The sequence below is a fragment of the Triticum urartu genome, chromosome 7A (assembly GCF_056163025.1).
Source record: "Triticum urartu cultivar PI428250 chromosome 7A, HENAU_Tu73, whole genome shotgun sequence".
Classification (NCBI taxonomy): Eukaryota; Viridiplantae; Streptophyta; class Magnoliopsida; order Poales; family Poaceae; genus Triticum; species Triticum urartu.
In genome coordinates, this window is record NC_141879.1 from 156,148,730 (window position 1) to 156,157,445 (window position 8,716).

Here is an 8,716-nt window from a genome sequence, read left to right on the forward strand (position 1 = left end):
AACATTGATTTAAGCCTCCCCCAAGCTTGAGCGATGCTTTCTACTTCGCGAGGCCAAAAATTATATCTATAATTGCGATCACGATGAACAAGATGCATAGGATAAAACTTCTAATGAAATTCCAATTTCCATCATTTGTAGTTCCATGACCCCGTATCATCACATAGCCTATACCATGTCAATGCATCTTCCTTCAAAGATAAAGGGAAGACCTTCTTCTTAATAACATCTCCGGGTACACCTGCAAGCTTAAATAATCCACAAACTTCATCCACATATATTAGGTGCTCATCAGGATGAATTGTTCCATCTCCTGCAAAAGGATTAGCTAGCAGTTTTTCTATCATACCCGAAGGAATTTCAAAGCAGACATTTTCATTTTCAGTAGCTTCACTAGGTTGAGGAGCAACTCTTTACTCTACTGGTCGGGGTGAAGATACCCCGAACAAGCCCCTCAAAGGATTACTTTCCATCGTAACAAGTGACAGTAAATTTCAGCACACTATATAAATTTTTCCTTACCAAATTCCACCTACCATAGGCGCTTCACTCCCCGACAACGGCGCCAAAAAAGAGTCTTGATGACCCAAACGTATAGGGGATCTATCGTAGTCCTTTCGATAAGTAAGAGTGTCGAACCCAACGAGGAGCAGAAGGAAATGATAAGCGATTTTCAGCAAGGTATTCTCTGCAAGCACTGAAATAATAGGTAACAGATAGTTTTGTGATAGGATAATTTGTAACAAGTAACAAGTAACAAAAGTAAATAAAGTGCAGCAAGGTGGCCCAATCCTTTTTGTAGCAAATGACAAGTCTGGACAAACTCTTATATGATGTAAAGCGCTCCCGAGGACACATGGGAATATCGTCAAGCTAGTTTTCATCACGTTCATATGATTCGCGTTCGGTACTTTGATAATTTGGTATGTGGGTGGACGGGTGCTTGGGTGCTGCCCTTACTTGGACAAGCATCCCACTTATGGTTAACCTCTATTGCAAGTATCCGCAACTACAACAAAAGTATTAAGGTAAACCTAACCATAGCATGAAACATATGGATCCAAATCAGCCCCTTACGAAGCAACGCATAAACTAGGGTTTAAGCTTCTGTCACTCTAGCAACTCATCATCTACTTATTACTTCCCGATGCCTTCCTCTAGTCCCAAATAATGGTGAAGTGTCATGTAGTCGACGTTCACATAACACCACTAGAGGAGAGACAACATACATCTCATCAAAATATCGAACGAATACCAAATTCACATGACTACTAATAGCAAGACTTCTCCCATGTCCTCAGGAACAAACGTAACTACTCACAAAGCATATTCATGTTCATAATTAGAGGGGTATTAATATGCATATAGGATCTGAACATATGATCTTCCACCAAGTAAACCAACTAGCATCAACTACAAGGAGTAATTAACACTACTAGCAACACACAGGTACCAATCCCGGACTTGGAGACAAGAATTGGATACAAGAGATGAACTAGGGTTTTGAGAGGAGATGGTGCTGGTGAAGATGTTGATGGAGATTGCCTTCTCCCGATGAGAGGAGCGTTGGTGATGACGATGGCGATGATTTCCCCCTCCCGGAGGGAAGTTTCCCCGGCAGAACAGCTCCGCCAGAGCCCTAGATTGGTTCCGCCAAGGTTCCGCCTCGTGGCGGCAGAGTCTCGTCCGGAAAGATGGCTTATGATTTTTTCCTCACTGAAAGACTCCATATAGAAAAAGATGGCCATCGGAGGGCCACCAGGGGGCCCACGAGGTAAGGAGCGCGCCCAGGGGGGTAGGGCGCGCCCCCACCCTCGTGGGCAGGGTGTGGCCCCCTGATGAACTTCTTGCGCTCAGTATTTTTTTATATATTCTGAAAACGTCTTCCGTGAAGTTTCAGGACTTTTGGAGCTGTGCAGAATAGGTCTCTAATATTTGCTCCTTTTCCAGCCCAGAATCCCAACTGCCGGTATTCTCCCTCTTTATGTGAACCTTGTAAAATAAGAGAGAATAGGCATAAGTATTGTGACATAATGTGTAATAACAACCCATAATGCAATAAATATCGATATAAAAGCATGATGCAAAATGGACGTATCAGTGATCATCCAATGTGGATGTACTCGGGTATTGATGACAACACTCGGATCCACCCGGAGGAAGTTGACGAGGAGACGGCGGCGCAATGGCTGCAGGGCATTACTGGAAACAAGGACAACCCCAGGGGGTCTAGGAGGATTCCTCCACTCGACAATACCAATGAACCCGACAAGGTCTGACTCTTTTCTTCCGAGTGTCTATTGTTCTGATATGTATTTGTTCTCGAAACTAATTGATATCCACTCGACTTGGTGCCTTGTAGATCTGCACTGAGATGTATTCGACGCCCAACGGAGAGCAGGAGCGGGAGGGAGAGGCGAGCGGGGTGATAGTGGTGACTGGCATTTTGACGGAGGTGAAGACGAGGAGAGTGAAGACTCGAGCATTGGTGAGGAGGTCGACTCTCCACCTCGCATGGAAAGACGTTCCAAGCAGAGGCAGGACCCGACAAGTGTTCGTGGCAAAGCAACTCCACCGACCGGACATACCTCAAAGCGCACTCGAACATCTTCTCCTGTGCCGACCGAGAAAGCTCCGAAGGAGCCCAAAGTCGCATCATCAAAGCCCCAGAAGGCCTTGCCCAATATTAAAGTGGCCGTCCCCATCGCTTCTGGGTAATTATTGTGTTCGACCTCTTAGTTTTTGCATAACTCGATCTTCGGTCGACTCACTTTCCTGTTTTGACCGAGTGGATTCTGAAATTTGCAGTGCTGCTACCTTTGGGACTTCTATTTAGCAAGATGACGATGATGAGGAGATGGAAGACGCAGTCACCTCCAACGCGGGTATAACTCTTGTCATTTTGTCTCTACTTTACCAGCCATTTTGATGGTCGACTGAACTCTTGCAATTGATTGCTTTGCAGCTCCTCCCAATGTTATTGATCTTCCATATGACGACGAAGATGTGTGATACGTCTCCATTGTATCTATAATTTTTGATTGTTCCATGCTATTATATTATCAACTTTGGATGTTTTATATGCATTTATATGCTATTTTATATGATTTTTGGGACTAACCTATTAACCCAGAGCCTAGTGCCAGTTTCTGTTTTTTCGTTGTTTTTGAGTATCGCAGAAAAGGAAAACTAAACGGAGTCCAATTGACCTGAACCTTCATGGAACTTATTTTTGGACTAGAAGAAGGCCAAGAAGTAAAAGAATTGGGCCACACGAGTCTCGGGCTGCCCATGAGGGTGGGGGCGCGCCCACCCCCTGGGCGCGCCCCCCTGCCTCGTGGACAGCCCGAAGACCCCCCTGCCTTGTTCCTGACTCCAACACCTCTTATATAACCCAAAACATCCAGAAAGAAACCTAGATCGGGAGTTCCGCCGCCAGAAGCCTCCGCAGCCACCGAAAACCAATCTAGACCCGTTCCGGCAACCTGCCGGAGGGGGGAATCCCTCTCTGGTGGCTATCTTCATCATCCCGGCGCTCTCCATGACGAGGAGGGAGTAGTTCACCCTCGGGGCTGAGGGTATGTACCCGTAGCTATGAGTTTGATCTCTCTCTCTCTCGTGTTCTTGAGTTGGCACGATCTTGATGTATCACCAGCTTTGCTATTATATTTGGATCTTATGATGTTTCTCTCCCTCTACTCTCTTGTGATGAATTGAGTTTTCCCTTTGAAGTTGTCTTATCGGATTGAGTCTTTAAGGATTTGAGAACACTTGATGTATGTCTTGCACGTGCTTATCTGTGGTGACAATGGGATATCATGTGATCCACTTGATGTATGTTTTGGTGATCAACTTGCGAGTTCCGTGACCTCGTGAACTTATGCATAGGGGTTGGCACACGTTTTTGTCTTGACTCTCCGGTAGAAACTTTGGGGCACTCTTTGAAGTTCTTTGTGTTGGTTGAATAGATGAATCTGAGATTGTGTGATGCATATCGTATAATCATACCCACGGATACTTGAGGTGATATTGGAGTATCTAGGTGACATTAGGGTTTTGGTTCATTTGTATCTTAAGGTGTTATTCTAGTACGAACTCTATGATAGATCGATCAGAAAGGATAACTTTGAGGTGGTTTCGTACCCTACCATAATCTCTTCATTTGTTCTCCGCTATTAGTGACTTTGGAGTGACTATTTGTTGCATGTTGAGGGATAGTTATATGATCCAATTATGTCATTATTGTTGAGAGAACTTGCACTGGTGAAAGTATGAACCCTAGGCCTTGTTTCAACACATTGCAATAATGTTTGTGCTCACTTTTATCATTAGTTACCTTGCTGTTTTTATATTTTCAGATTACAAAAACCTTTATCTACCATCCATATTGCACTTGTATCACCATCCCTTCGCCGAACTAGTGCACCTATACAATTTACCATTGTATTGGGTGTGTTGGGGACACAAGAGACTCTTTGTTATTTGGTTGCAGGGTTGCTTGAGAGAGACCATCTTCATCCTACACCTCCCACGGATTGATAAACCTTAGGTCATCCACTTGAGGGAAATTTGCTACTGTCCTACAAACCTCTGCACTTGGAGGCCCAACAACGTCTACAAGAAGAAGGTTGTGTAGTAGACATCAATGTGCCACGGAGACCCATTGGAAGGAGAGGCACGACTTCGAGCAGGAAGGCACCAGCTAGCAAGACGTCCCAGTCGACGCCGGCGACGAAACCAGTGATTTAGCAGTCCGAAGACCTCAACCAGACTTCTGTTACTTTTGTCATTCCAGTGTCAAGTGAACGTCCTTCATCGTCGACTGCTCAAGTCCCTGTTTCGTCTGTACAACACCACACCTTGGATCCTCAAGCTGTCGCGACTGTTCCACCGTCTCCGCTATTCGTCACCCATCATGTTCCGAAGGATCAGGCTGATGTCTACTACACAGCCTTCTTCTTGTAGACGTTGTTGGACCTCTAAGTGCAGAGGTCAGTAGGACAGTAGCAAATTTCCCTCAAGTGGATGACCTAAGGTTTATCAATCCGTAGGAGGCGTAGGATGAAGATGGTCTCTCTCAAGCAACCCTGCAACCAAATAACAAAGAGTCTCTTGTGTCCCCAACACACCCAATAGAATGGTAAATTGTATAGGTGCACTAGTTCGGCGAAGAGATGGTGATACAAGTGGTATATGGATGGTAGATAAAGGTTTTTGTAATCTGAAAATATAAAAACAGCAAGGTAACTAATGATAAAAGTGAGCACAAACGGTATTGCAATGCTAGGAAACAAGGCCTAGGGTTCATACTTTCACTAGTGCAAGTCCTCTCAACAATAATAACATAATTGGATCACATAACTATCCCTCAACATGCAACAAAGAGTCACCCCAAAGTCACTAATAGAGGAGAACAAACCACCTCAAAGTTATTCTTTCCAATCAGTCCGTTGGGCTATTCCTATAAGTGTCACAAACAGCCCTAGAGTTTGTACTAGAATAACACCTTAAGACACAAATCAACCAATACCCTAATGTCACCTAGATACTCCAATGTCACCTCAAGTATCCGTGGGTATGATTATACGATATGCATCACACAATCTCAGATTCATCTATTCAACCAACACAATAGGACCTCAAAGAGTGCCCCAAATTTTCTACCAGAGAGTCAAGACGAAAACGTGTGCCAACACCTAAGCATAGGTTCATGGGCGGAACCCGCAAGTTGATCACCAAAACATACATCAAGTGGATCAATAGAATACCCCATTGTCACCACGGGTATCCCACGCAAGACATACATCAAGTGTTCTCAAATCCTTAAAGACTCAATCCGATAAGATAACTTCAAAGGGAAAACTCAATCCATTACAATAGAGTAGAGGGGGAGAAACATCATAAGATCCAATTATAATAGCAAAGCTCGCGATACATCAAGATCGTATCACCTCAAGAACACGAGAGAGAGAGAAAGAGAGATCAAACACATAGCTACTGGTACATATCCTTAGCCCCAAGGGAGAACTACTCCCTCCTCATCATGGAGAGCACCGGGATGATGAAGATGGCCACCGGAGAGGGGTTCCCCCTCCGGCAGGGTGCCGGAACAGGTCTAGATTGGTTTTCGGTGGCTACGGAGGCTTCTGGCGGCGGAACTCCCGATCTATTCTGTTCCTCGAAGTTTTTAGGGTATATGGGTATATATAGGAGGAAGAAGTACGTCGGTGGATCTCCGGGCTGTCCACGAGGCAGGGGGCGCGCCCAGGGGGTGGGCGTGCCCCCCACCCTCGTGGGCAGCCCAGGACTCTCCTGGTCCATCTCCGATACTCCGTGGGCTTCTTCTGGTCCAAAAATAAGTTTCATGAAGTTTCAGGTCAATTGGACTCTGTTTGGTTTTCCTTTTCTGCGATACTCTAAAACAAGGAAAAAACAGAAACTGGCATTGGGCTCTGGGTTAATAGGTTAGTCCCAAAAATAATATAAAAGTGTATAATAAAGGTCGTAAACATCCAAAACAGATAATATAATAGCATGGAACAATCAAAAATTATAGATACGTTGGAGACGTATCAGCATCCCCAAGCTTAATTCCTGCTCGTCCTCAAGTAGGTAAATGATAAAAACAGAATTTTTGATGTGGAATGCTACCTAACGTATTTCTCTATGTAATTCTTTATTGTGGCAAGAATATTCAGATCCATAAGATTCAAGACAAAAGTTTAATATTGACATAAAAATAATAATACTTCAAGCATACCAACAAAGTAATCATGTCTTCTCAAAATAACATGGCCAAAGAAAGCTATCCCTACAAAATCATATAGTCTGGCTATGCTCCATCTTCACCACACAAAATATTTAAAATCATGCACAACCCCGATGACAAGCCAAGCAATTGTTTCATACTTTTGATGTTCTCAAACTTTTTCAATCTTCACGCAATACATGAGCGTGAGCCATGGACATAGCACTATAGGTGGAATAGAATGGTGGTTGTGGAGAAGACAAAAAGGAGAAGATAGTCTCACATCGACTAGGCGTATCAACGGGCTATGGAGATGCCCATCAATAGATATCAATGTGAGTGAGTAGGGATTGCCATGCAACGGATGCACTAGAGCTATAAATGTATGAAAGCTCAACAAAAGAAACTAAGTGGGTGTGCATCCAACTTGCTTGCTCGCGAAGACCTAGGGCACTTGAGGAGGCCCATTGTTGGAATATACAAGCCAAGTTCTATAATGAAAATTTCCCACTAGTATATGAAAGTGACAAAACAAGAGACTCTCTATCATGAAGATCATGGTGCTACTTTGAAGCACAAGTGTGGAAAAAAGGATAGTAGCATTGTCCCTTTTATTTTTATTTTTTATTTGGCCTTTCCTTTTTTTGGACTTTCTCTTTTTTTGGGGACAATGCTCTATTATTGATGATCATCACACTTCTGTTTATTTACAACTCAATGATTACAACTCGATACTTAGAACAAGATATGACTCTATATGAATGCCTCCGGCGATGTACCGGGATGTGCAATGACTCATGAGTGACATGTATGAAAGAATTTTGAACGGTGTCTTTGCCACAACTAAAATGTCAACTACATGATCATGCAAAGCAATATGACAATGATGGAGCGTGTCATAATAATGGAACGAAGGAAAGTTGCATGGCAATATATCTCGGAATGGCTATGGAAATGCCATAATAGGTAGGTATGGTGGCTGTTTTGAGGAAGGTACATGGTGGGTTTATGATACTGGCGAAAGGTGCACGGTATTAGAGAGGCTAGCAATGGTGGAAGGGTGAGAGTGCGTATAATCCATGGACTCAACATTAGTCATAAAGAACTCACATACTTATTGCAAAAATCTATTAGTTATCGAAACAAAGTACTACGCGCATGCTCCTAGGGGGATAGATTGGTAGGAAAAGACCATCGCTCGTGCCCGACCGCCACTCATAAGGAGGACAATCAATAAATAAATCATGCTCCGACTTCGTCACATAACGGTTCACCATACGTGCATGCTACGAGAATCACAAACTTCAACACAAATATTTATCAAATTCACAAATACTCAACTAGCATGACTCTAATATCACCATCTCCATATCTCAAAACAATTATCAAGTATCAAACTTCTCTTAGTATTCAATGCACTATATATGAAAGTTTTTATTATATCCCTCTTGGATGCCCATCATATTAGGACTAGTTTCGTAACCAAAGCAAACTACCATGCTGTTCTAAAGACTCTCAAAATAATATAAGTGAAGCACGAGAGTTCATCTATTTCTTCAAAATAAAACCACCACCGTGCTCTAAAAAGATATAAGTGAAGCACTAGAGCAAATGACAAACTACCCCGAAAGATATAAGTGAAGATCAATGCGTAGTCGAATAATTATGCAACTTTATGAAGACTCTCTAACATTTAAGAATTTCAGATCTTGGTATTTTATTCAAACATCAAGCAAAAAAAGAAAATAAAATGACGCTCCAAGCAAAACACATATCATGTGGCGAATAAAAATATAGCTCCAAGTGAAGTTACCGATGAACGAAGACGAAAGAGGGGATGCCTTCCGGGGCATCCCCAAGCTTAGGCTTTTGGTTGTCCTTGAATATTACCTTGGGGTGCCTTGGGAATCCCCAAGCTTAGGCTCTTTCGCTCCTTGTTCCATAATCCATCAAATCTTTTTCCCAAAA